Source organism: Pinus tabuliformis, chromosome 6 (genome assembly GCF_031772625.1).
Source record: "Pinus tabuliformis cultivar Carrire ecotype Pingquan chromosome 6, CPIR1, whole genome shotgun sequence".
Taxonomy (NCBI): Eukaryota; Viridiplantae; Streptophyta; class Pinopsida; order Pinales; family Pinaceae; genus Pinus; species Pinus tabuliformis.
The window spans coordinates 648551986-648564401 of NC_142292.1; the positions used below are offsets into that span (position 1 = coordinate 648551986).

At 40.5% G+C, this 12416-nt stretch overlaps 1 protein-coding gene across 7 annotated transcripts in view; it reads right to left on the reverse strand.

Annotated features, from left to right (window-relative positions):
• The window catches only part of LOC149260288 (symplekin), a 160311-nt gene that overhangs the window by 68774 nt on the left and 79121 nt on the right, over positions 1-12416 (reverse strand). The window lies entirely within an intron of this gene.

Genomic DNA, 12416 nt, shown 5'->3' on the forward strand with positions numbered 1-12416 from the left:
GGAAGTCCGACAATGGCATGAATTTCAAGGCAGACAGAGGTCCAGAACAGTGGCACAAATTTCCAGAACTGTGGCATGCATTTCTAGGAGCTGGGCAGAATTTTCAAGGGAGAGATAAGTACCCTTGATGTGTGTTTAATGCTGTAATAAATTCTCTAAGATTAAAAGTAAATAAAATCCTCCTTCAAACTTGTTTTCCCCTTCAGGTTTTTCCAGCATCTGTGGTTGACCAAAAACTAGTGTCCAAAAATATGGCTGGTCTCAAGGAAGTGTTCATTCTGATTGGAATTGCACCAGACAAAGGCATTTAAAGGTACAAATATATAGGAATTCCAGGCTCATGATCAAATGGTTAAATAAAGACTTTCAGAACCATGGCATTAGCTTATCCTATATTAAAACTCAGGTCATAGAGCAGGCATGTAGGTTTACTTTCTTCAAAGACAGTGATATCTTCCATGATTTTAATCATTAAAGTCCTACCAGATGAGCTGTCCAACAATACAGTTGATAGTCAAAGTGTTCCTGAACACACTGGGAACAAAAGGGAGGTCACCTCTTCACAACCTCGGAGACAGCTATCTGCCTAAAGTTTATTTTGGAGGAAAATATGTGAAGTTTTCATAGAGTTTTAAGGCTGGGAGCTATTTGGACTATGGTCCTTTGATCTGTTGTCTAGGATTATCTGGTCTTTTACTTCAGCTAATATCTGGCTTCTTAGATTCCATTCTGATCATAATATATGATGTGAAAGATGTTACAGTCTTTATCATTTTTCCACCTAAAAGGATTCCAGTTTCCATTTTTAAGCTTGTTATAATAGCACCCACCTGAAAAGAAAGTGTGCATGACTTAAATAAATGGGAACTTAATCACTACATTTGAAGATCTTTTCCCATCAAAAAATTTAACTTATAAAAATTTAGTTAGACAAATGATTTCTTAGATAAATTCGTAGAAAAATCATTAATTTTTTGTTACGAACAAAGTTTGTACTTCACAGAGGAATGCTCTGATACCAATGTAACGAACAAGGTTCGTTATAGCAAGTTAAATATTCCCTTCAACTGGGTTGTCATCTTCTTGAGTTCTGACACTGACTAACTCGGTATTCATTCCTTTTTCTTCAAATTAGACGGTTATCTCTGAAGACTTTGATATGTCTTTCATGCTGAATTCTTCTAGTTTGTTTTTCAAGGATTTACTGTCATTTTTAAGTTTTTTAATTTGCATGGATAATTTCTTGTTGTCGTCCTTGAGGAGAGTAACTTCTTCATTTTTGTCAGCAGCAATTTTGTCAACTTTCCCCTTTTCATATTCTGTATCTCTTTTTTACCCTCTTGAGAAATTATTTTAGAGATGTTATCTTTTCCCGCCATAGACCTTTTAATTCTAAATAGCACTGAGGCATAATTCTATGAAGTTTCTGGGAATCTTCCAGCCTTCATTTCTGAATTAGATGTCATTTATCTTGTAATATTTATATTATTTTTATATATATTTTATTCATAACATTTTTTACTTTTAAAATCATATATTATAAATGATTTTTGATCTATTGTGATGTTTTATTTGCTTTCACTCCTGACATCTAATTTGACGTGTTCTAGATCAAAATTTGAAGTTATAGAAAATATTTGTACTTGTTAGAATATATTGTGGACTTTATCCTATTGTTTTGCAGCAACAATTGCTTTCCAAATTTCATTGTTGCCAATATCAAATACAAACATGATCCAGTTGACTTAAATAACAGAAGAGGGAAGAACCGAAATAGCATTTATGAGAACATTCAGAATATATTAATCTCAAATTCAACTTACAGTGATATTTACACATTCATGTCATCAGTGGATATGGATATATGAAGCAGAGACACAATGATGTTGACACAACACACAACAATAAGTCAACTAAAATGGAGTGCATCTGTATGGACAGAGTACAAATGAAACAGTTGGAGAAAGCAACGATTAACACAAATAATTAGGAATTTCTTACAATGATTTCCTAGTGGCATCTTTATATTGATATGTATGTTAAATTTCCATAAAACTCTGCAACTACTTAGATGAATAACTAAAAACTGAAACTAGTGAACTTTCACCAAGATACCGAGTTTCTTAACAACTTAGAAGCAGCGGAATAAAAACACAAAGATAAAAACACGCACAAATTAACACACTTATCTTATTTTTCACAGGAAACCCAATAGGGAAAACCTGCTTGCTCGATGTGGCTATTTTATTGATTGTTCTTGGAGCAATTGAATCTATTACAAAGCTACATCACAAGACACGAGGACACCGGAAACGGAGGACATGTAAATACGAGTATTCAACACAAGACATGGCAACCCCGGAAACAAGACATGGGAGACACGTTTTATAAAAATACTGAAATATAATGCTTGATACATATTTTTTAGAAATTAGAACATCTACAGATATGAATCATGATGATATCTATTTACTAATTTACTAATTTAGTATTTGCAATTTTACAATTTTGGAACTAGTTAGTTTATAAAGTTTAAATGTAGTATAACTCATATTTTTAAAACCAGGTCAGTCCGAATTGGATTCGGCTTGGTTGACCGAGCCATACCCCTGCCCAAGTCGGCTAGGTAGAAAAAACAGTCAGGCGATCGGTCCGTTACTGAACCGGCTGAGCCGGTCACCGCCTCGGCTAGTTCAATAACAAAACAGCGGGCTCGACCGAGCCTGTCTTAAACCGGCCTGCCTGGACTGTAGGGAAAAAGGGCAACAAAGAGGACTTCAAAGTGAACGTTTTCTTGGTTTTTTTAAGTGACTCAATCCCCTCACATTTCCTCACAACTATCTCATTGCATTTGTGTGAGCATTTGTGAGGTGTTTGTGAAGAGTTGAGGTTGGTTTTCTCACTACTGCTAGTGATACTACTTCTACAGTTGCATTTTGAGATCTTGATGAAGAGGAGGAGCCATGGATTTCCCCATCTAATTTTGATTCAAACTCTGAGCCTGATGATGTTGGCTTCTCTAGCATTAGTGACTAGTGATATTTTGTTGTAGAGGTTATTTAGAGCCTCCTTGGTTATATGTTTTTGTTCTGATCTCTAAATATGACATGTATTGGACAATGCATTGGATGCCATTTTGATATAATTGTTATATTCATGAGCATACTTTGCTCATGTGTTGTCTTCTCTCTATATTTTAACGCTTTGGGTTTGGAAACATGAATGAAAATCTTTAAAAAGATGTTTTTCATTAAAAACACTAAGTCATTGAAATCAACTAGGCCGAGTCGATACTGAGTTTGAGTTGACCCTCGATCGGTTCCAAATCTGATTCTGAGTTTTAAACAATGGTATAACTATCCTTTCAACAATAAAAATGAATCATGATGATTGTTGTAACTTAAACTCATTCTTGGAGCAAATTTATGGTTCATGTCCATGTTCCAGGCAACATACGCTCAGGTGTAGCCAGTCCATCACTATAGATGCAACCAGTTATGGAAAATAGGGGTGTTCATCAGCGAAAAGTTTGGAGCCACCAATCACTTGAAGGTTGTTGCTATAATTTATTAAATTATTATTTTACATGTTTGAGTGATCTCCTTGCAGGTTGTAGCACTACAAGCTACCACTGCTAGGCCACATTGTGAAACCAGGGGTCAGTACCAACTTTAGGCAGAGAAAGCAGCCACTGAGATACACAGGGTACATGGCAGTTATGACTGAGGTGATAGACTCACGGAGCATGGTTGGAAACAACAAGTCTTCAAATCAAATTTTGTTGTAGGAACCAAGGAAGTTGTCTAGTTCAGAGGGAGAAACAAAGAAGTGAAGAATGTGGTAGTGTTGGAGACAGATCCAGGTGGTGGAGATTCTTCCAAATCCCCCCTAAACAACTCTTTTGCCCACTTGACTCGACCTCTCTCTATACTACGAATCACACACTGAGTGGTTGCCCCCACTTGCCTTGGGCTTTCCTCATCATCCTGCTATTTGGCCTAACTACCAACTGGCTGAGGCTCAAACTGAGATATTGGCTGAGGCTCCATCTTGAGTGGCTTATTCTCAGGTACTCGAACCTGATCTTTCTCTAAGGACTCTCTCAAAGCCCTGCTCTCCTCAACCATCACTTCTCTACCCTGCGCACTTCTTACTTTGCTACTCAAGGTTGCAACTGCCTCTACCTAGAACTTGTAGAGATTCTTCATCCTCACACCTATTTAAGTGTTGGAGGTAAGCCTTAACACTGTTGAAGATGACATCATAACCCTTGTCCTCATGAGTAGCTACTGAAACAAGATTTTGCTTCGAGCCTGGAACATAGAGGACATCTCTGAGATGGAGAGGATAGCTCCCTCTAAAACCTGACAGTACCAACTCCTCTAGTGACATACATACCATCATCTCCTAGCTCAACCTGAAACTGCATGTCCTTCTCCTTCAAGTGGTCGAAATACTTCTTGTTCCAAGTCAAGTGAAAGGATGCACCTAAACAATATACCATGCGTTGTTGTTTGTTGAGCTTGCCATGCAAGCTATCAATCAGAAATCTTTCTCGAACTGGGCAGAAAATGCATCTACCTCCACTGATGCAACCACATGATCCTTACGAGACTCCTTCCAATTAGGAAACTTAGTGGAATAGTGTCCAAACTCATGGCAATGGAAGCACTTGATCATGCTTAGATCCTTCTTCTTCTTCTTGCACTTCTGACTAGTCTCAGACTCTCCTTGGCCCTTCATTCCCTAGGCTCTATCTTTGCTTGTCAAGGCAAAGTTATCCTCATCCTTTGTTGGAGTTTCTCTACCAGCTCTTGTTCCTCTCTGGATTTCTTCTTGAACATAGTCACTCCATAACCTTTCCCAACTAGGAATATTCTCTCTGCCACTTACTACATCCTGGAAACAATACCAAGACTTATGGAGTCCCGGAAGCGCAAGGCTCACAAGGTCTTTTTCTGCCATTGTCTCGCCCACGTCAACTAGCTCATCTCTATCCTGAGTGAACTTTGAAATATCTGTGATGATGGGCTCTCCTTTGCTCACTCAGATACTTCTTAGCTTCTCCTTGACAGCAAACTTTCTAGCATCACTAGAGCCCTAATATAGATCTAAGACGGCTTTAAACATCTCATATGTTGTCTTCATATCATGAAGATGAGGAATAATATTGTCTTTGATCCCGTCGAGAATGATCCTCCTCGCGTTGGTGTCATTCTTGTTATGTTGGGCCAATTGTTGAGCATCTGTAGGTGGCACTATTTGCTACTTCACAAACTCTAGCATCCCATTATCTTCCAACACCACTGATATTCGCTCCTTCCATGCACAGAAATTCGAGGCACCCTCTAAACTGTGATCTAACCTTAGTCCTAGGAATGCCATACTGCTATCCAAAGAATTTCTCTACTCTGCTCTTCAAACTCTAGCGCAAGCCTTCTGCTTGATGCGCTTTGTCCATTAACTAGTCAACCTGATGTTGGTTTTTATATTGATTTATGATCTGATACCATGTTAAATTTCCACGAAACCCTACAACTACTTAGATGAATAACTGAAAACTTAAACTAGTTAACTTTCACCAAGATACAAAGTTTCTTAACAACTTAGAAGCAGCAGAGTAAAAACACAAAGATAAAAACACGCACAAATTGACACACTTATGTTTCTCAGGAAACCCAACAAGGAAAACCTACTTGCTTGATGTGGCTATTTTCTTGATTGATCTTGGAGCAATTGGATCTATTACGAAGCAATATGTCTCTCTTGCAAAAGTGTTTTTATTCTCACACAAATCTCATCTTATACAATTGATCTTGGTTGCCTTGATCACTACTTGATCTTGGTTTCTACACACCTTTCTTCCTTTGTTTCCTCCTTGACTTGCTCTACAAACCTTGTTGACTTGCTTCAATTCTGATCCTCCTTCCTTGCACACGTGGCCTCTTTCTTCCTTGTGTTGATCTCCTATTTCCTAACGCACTCCAGGCCCTATTTCTCAACACACTTGAGCTCCTATTTTTTAGGAACCCAGCACCTCATTCTAGGGGCATCTTCAATGATCGAAGGAATGACAGGTACAATGGCAAAGGAAAAGGGAATGCAGGTCATCAAGGAAATGGCCCTCTCTTCAAGAAAGCAAGGATCTCCATGTATGAAGAATCTAATGTTGTTTCAGATAAGCAAGAGGAGATCAACCCTCTTCGCTACCTATCCTCCGAACACTTTGAAAAAGTGGTATATTGATAGTGGTGCTTCAAGGAACTATACAAGGAAGCTCTCTCTAATTTGATAGAGGAGGAGACAATCGTGGAGATTATTCTTGGAGACAATGCCACCTATCCCGAAAAGGGTGTAGAGAATGCTACCCTTCAATTGAATGAGAGTAGCACGATTCATTTACAAGAAGTTCTTTATGTACCTGATCTCAAGAAGAACCTGGTGTCCATTTCGGCAATGGAAGTCAAAGGTTTCAAGGCAGCATTCATCGATGGAAAGGTATGTGTTTGAAAATGTAATTTTCAAGATGCTTTTACTCATGGGTTCAGTGTTGGCAATTTGTATCAGGTTGCAGGAAATCCATTAGGGACCATGTTGTGTGACACATCTCCTCAATGGCACCGGAGGTCTGCTCATCTTCATTGTAAGACCCTACCCGATGTGAGACAGATGGTGACAAGGATGCCTGAATTCAAGAAGAGCATGAAGTCCATTAGGGACCATGTTGTGTGACACATCTCCTCAATGGCACCGGAGGTCTGCTCATCTTCATTGTAAGACCCTACCCGATGTGAGACAGATGGTGACAGGGATGCCTGAATTCAAGAAGAGCATGAAAGTACATGCCCGAGATGTACCAAAGGAAATCTTACAAAAAGGACCATTCCCCTTGTGTAATAGCAAGACCTCAAATGTGGAACAACGCGAGGGGTTTGAGATTCATGATCGGGAATCTCATGTATGCAGGTGAAGGAAAGCTCTCTATGATTTAAAGCAAGCACCCCGAGCTTGGTATGAGAGGATTGACAGCTATCTGATGAAGTTGAGATTCACTAGGAGTGAAGCCAATCCAAACCATTGCTTTCAGGTTGTTGATGATAGACCTCTCATACTAGTACCTTCTGTGGGCGATCTCTTTCTGGCAGGTATAGACCCTCTCATTTACAAAAGTAAGAGGGAGTTGGATTCCGGATTTGGAATGGTGAACTGCAAGCCTGTGACTACCTTGATGAAGCCCAACTTTAAGAAGTTATGCGGTAGTGATGCCGGACCTGATTTGGGAGATGCCTCTGAGTTTCATAAACTCATACTAGCATTGATGTTCTTGGTGAACTCCCATCCGGATATATGTTTTGCAATTAGCATGTTGAGCTCATATATGGTTGAGCCTCACTGGATTGGTGCCAAGAATCATTTGAAATATCTTTAGGGCACAATCTCTCATGGATTGAGATACACTGCCAGAAATGTGAAGTTGCATGATTATTCTGATGTTGATTAGGCAGGCAATGTGGGTGATAGCAAGAGCACTTCTGGGTGTTGGTTCTCTTTGGGTTCTGCTTTGATATCATGGATGAGCAGGAAATAGAAGTCGGTTGCTTTGAGCACCGCTGAGGCTGAATACATAGTTACAAGTATGACCTCGTGTAAAGCTGCCTGGTTGAGGAAGCTCTTTAGTGAGTTGTTTGGACACGTGTTGGATACCATCGTGATCTCCTGTGACAACCAGGGGGGATTCAATTGTTGATCAATCTCGTGTTCTATGATCACTCCAAGCATATAGACATCAAGTACCACTTTATCTGGGATATGGTACATCGAGGAGCAATAAGGCTCCATCGCATTGGGACTGATGTGCAAGTCGTCGATATTCTGTCGAAGCCCCTGGGAAAGGTCAAATTCTTGACTTTCCGAAAACAACTAGGAGTCATGGAGAAACTCTCTCCTAAGGGTCATGTATGAGATGGACATTGAGCTCTAGGAGCTCTGGGGGACTTGGGGGTACATCCTGGAGCGATGGGCAACCATAGGGTGAGTGCTTCAGCCTTCCCCTAGTGGTCTGCTATGTAGGCAGGATGAGTGGTTCATCCTTCTCCTGCTGAGACACAGTGATAGGATGAGGGGTTCAGCCTTCCCCAAGTGATTTGTTGTGTACAGGGCGAGTGGTTTAGCCTTCCACTGGGATACCGCTAGCGACATTTAGGCAAGATGAGTGGTTCATCCTTCTCCTGCTGAGACATCTTACCCATGCAGTCTGGGACTCATGGGAAGTACCTCTCATTTGACCAATGAGTAGGGAAATGAGGATAGGGACCATAGCAGTATCGATGGACGCATCGTGTTACTACCGTACTCCCTATGCTAGGATGATATTGATCTGGGATCAATTGGAACTCACTTCGGATCCATGTTGCGGGGGAGCGCCCCCCCCCCCCCTTGAACCCGCTCCCGAATCGCGCTCCGGGCGGGAGCGGCTCGGGACCGCACTCACAAAATCGATCCCGGACGGGAGCGCGCTCCCGCAAAAAAATTTGCGCTCCCTGGTCTGTTAGGAATCAATTTAGGGAGCAATCGCTCCGGCGCTCCCGGAGCGATTTTTAACGCCTGGGAGCGATCGGGGAGCGATCGCTCCCCAATCTCTCCCGGGCATTAAAAATCGCTCCGGGAGCGATTCGTGCGGGGCCGGGAGCGGGTCGGCGGAAAACAATTCCGTGAACCCGAAAAAAATAAATTTAAAAAAAAATTGGTTTTAAAAGGCCAATGGGCCAAAAAAAATATTCATTGTTACTTCATTGAGCTTGAGTTTGGAGTTGGACCAAGAGCAAAGGAGCGAGGAGCAAGTGCTGAGGAGCGAGGAGCAAGTGCTGAGGAGCGAGGAGCAAGCCTGCAGAGGTAAGTAACTTAGTAATTTAGTTAGTTTAGCTGGTTAGGTAGTAATTTAGTTAATTTAATTTAGCTTATTGAGTTTAAAAATCATGTATTTAAATTAAATTAATTAATCCCAATAAATTAAATTAATTTGCAGATTCAAGAATCAAAACCCTACAAACATCAAACACCATGGACCTGGCTATATTTCTTGGCATTTTCCTCTTCCTGGACCCTTTTATGGTTATTATGGTGCTAGAGAGTAGGAAACGGAGGGGCCAGCCCCAAACTGAAGAGGGGGAAGAAGAGCCGGAGAAAGTCAAATGGGTGAAAACCCCAGTGAGGAGGAGCTGGAGGAGGGTGAACATGACCCTCAAAAAACTAAACAAGACCAAACTCCATTGTGGAAATATGTTAACAGGGCTGAAACAGGGAGAGGGGGTGGAACCACTAAATTTCATTGCCCCCATTGCAACACTGATTACACAGGTTCATACACCCGTGCTAGAAGACACCTCTGCGGGAAAAGGCCATGGGATGGAGAGAAACAAATAGGAATCAAAACTTGCACAGCGGTGTCAGCAGCGGAGAGAGCCAAATACATAAGGGAAGAGGAGGAAGCCCAATACAAAACAAAAAAATCAAGGGGTTTCTTTGAACCAAGCTCACAATCACAAAGAACTCCTTCAGCATCCTCCCAAGGCAGTGGATATGGAAATGGAGGCACAGGGTCATCATCTTTAAGGCGTAGAACCATATCAGATTTCCTTGATGAGGGGTGTAGGAATGATGTGGATTCAAAAGTTTACAGGTTTCTCTATGCATGTGGGATACCATTCAATGTTCTTCGCTCACCTTATTGGCACGAAATGGTTTCTGCCATAAATGATGCCCCTAAAGGATACAAGAGCCCTGGGTATGACAAGGCAAGAACCGTTGGCCTTGATCATGAAAAGCAAAAATATCACATTCTTTGAATAAAATGACAAGTTCTTGGACTGACCATGGGGTGTCCATTGTATCTAATGGATGGACAAATGTAAAAGGCAAGCCATTGATAAGTGTTCTTGCTGTGTCTGTTAGTGGTCCCATATTTCTAGCTGCACATGATTACTCAGACAAGTTCAAGACCGCCATCAACATTGCAGAAGCATTACTTGAAACAATTGAGGGTATTGGCCCATACAATGTCATCCAAGTCATCATTGATAATGCTCCTAATTGTAAGGCAGCGGGAGCAATTATTGAGGATAAATACCCCAACATATTTTGGTCTGGATGTTTGGTTCACACATTGAACCTTCTGTTGCATGATATTGTCAAAAACAAAAATGAACAATACCAATGGATTGGTAATTTGTACAAGAAAGGCAAACAAATGATAAAATTTATTACAAATCATAGCAATACCCATGGCCTTTTCCGCAGTCACTCGAGATTGGAGTTGCTGAAGATTGCGAAGACTAGATTTGGTAGGCTATTACCTCACCTTCAGGCGCCTTTTGAAGGTAAGAGAGGCATTAGCTAGCATGGTATCAAGTCCACATTGGCAGGTGTTAAAGGAAAGGGCTACAAATGTAGCTGACATGGCAGGTTTTGAAATGGTGGAGGAGGCCGCTCTTGATGGGCAGTTTTGGACAAGTGTGAGGCAGGTATTGGATTTCACCAAGCCAATTTATCACATGATTCGGTTTGCAGATACAGACAAACCAGTGATTGGCGAGGCGTATGAGCAAATGGATACCAAGTTGGGGGAAATAAAAGACATTGTTCATAATAGAGATCCCAACTTGTACAAACTGATTCATGATTGTGTGTGTGAACGGTGGAATAGGCTTAACCTTCCACTACATTGCTTGGTGTATATCCTTACGCCAAAATACTACTCTACATCTTGGTTGGGCCAACCTGCAACAGGGGGTGGGGTTAGGACCAAACCCCATTTAGATCCAGAGGTAACTAAAGGATATTTGGAAGCATTAGAAAAGTTGGTACCTGACAGGGAGGAATGTGCAGCTGTGCACCTTGAAATAGGCAGATACTTCAGTGGCACTGGTTTGTATGGTAACTTCCATGCAATGGACGACAAAGATAAATTTGAATCTCTCACATGGTGGGAAACATATGGCGGCCACGGACTTTTGCCAAAATTGGCAAAAAAAGTTCTTTCACAGGTTGTAAATTCTTCTTCTGCAGAGAGGTGTTGGAGCACCTACAACTATATACATAATGTGAAAAGAAACAGACTCAATGAAAACCGAGCAGAAAGCTTGGTTTATGTGCACTACAACTTGAGGTTGTTGAGTCATTACTGTGATCGGGCTAATGAGGATCCCACATATAAAATTTGGGACAATCACCCAGAGGATGACAATTTGGAGGATGGCATTGTACATATTGAAGAACTAGAAGAGGAACTTGTAAGGGATGAAAATGAAGCAGCTGCAGCAGCCATGCCACCTCCACCTCCACCTCCACCATCCAGTAGCAGTGCTCGAGATCCGAGTCTTGTTCCTTTGCTGTCGCCACCTCCATCTACACCCTCGCGTGGAGGTTCTAGTTCTGGTCGTCGGTCTGTGCGGGAGACTCCCAGAAGACCACCACGACCTGCTTATACTCCTGGAGACTCTCGTGGCAAGGGGCACATGTAGATTTACAGTTTACTTGTCTTTTTTAGTTTCTATTAGACTTTAGTTTTCATAACTGTTGAGTTTTGAGTCCTTGACTCTTGACTCTTTCATATCATAATGATATTTTTTGTAAACATTATATCACTGTGCCAATGAAAATTTGAAGTTTGAAGTTGGGCCTTGGCAATTATAACTCATTGGTAATGATTGTGAATTATGAATATGATGCTTTGTGAAAGACTAAAGTTGTTTCATTTCATCTCATTATTCAGTTTCATTTTATAAATTTTTAACATTTGATATCATGTTAATAGTTAGAAGTTAGGACTTAGAAATATCTTCGATATTACTTCTTGTAATGGTTAAACTTAGCTTACAAGTACAACTTTGGTGATCAATGATGATATATGTTATTGAATTTTCAATTCTGAAAGCTTGAAGTTGAAACTTTAAGATTGAATTTGATGAATCATGATTTATAAGACTCAATATGTTGCAGTTGTAATATGTACTTTACTAACTTGTGGACATGGTTGATGACGATTATAATTTCTAGATGATTGATGTGATATTGTTCAATGATCAATCTATGTTTTTTTATGTTTTTTATGTCTAATTCATCATTCTACATGTTTTTGTTGACATATATGTATCAAAAATTAAAAAATATAAAAAATATATATATTTTTAAAAAATCAATCCCGGATTCGCTCCCAAACCAGGAGCTTCTGAAAATGGTCGCTCCCACTCTCGTTTTCGCTCCTGCTCCCGCTCCCAAGTAACATTGCTTCGGATCAGTAAGAGTGATATAACTCTCTCTTTTAGAACTGATTTCAGATTAGGAAGAGTGGTATGATACACTCCCTTTATTTGGAACTGATTTCGAATCAGTAAGAGTGGTATGACACACTCTCTTTA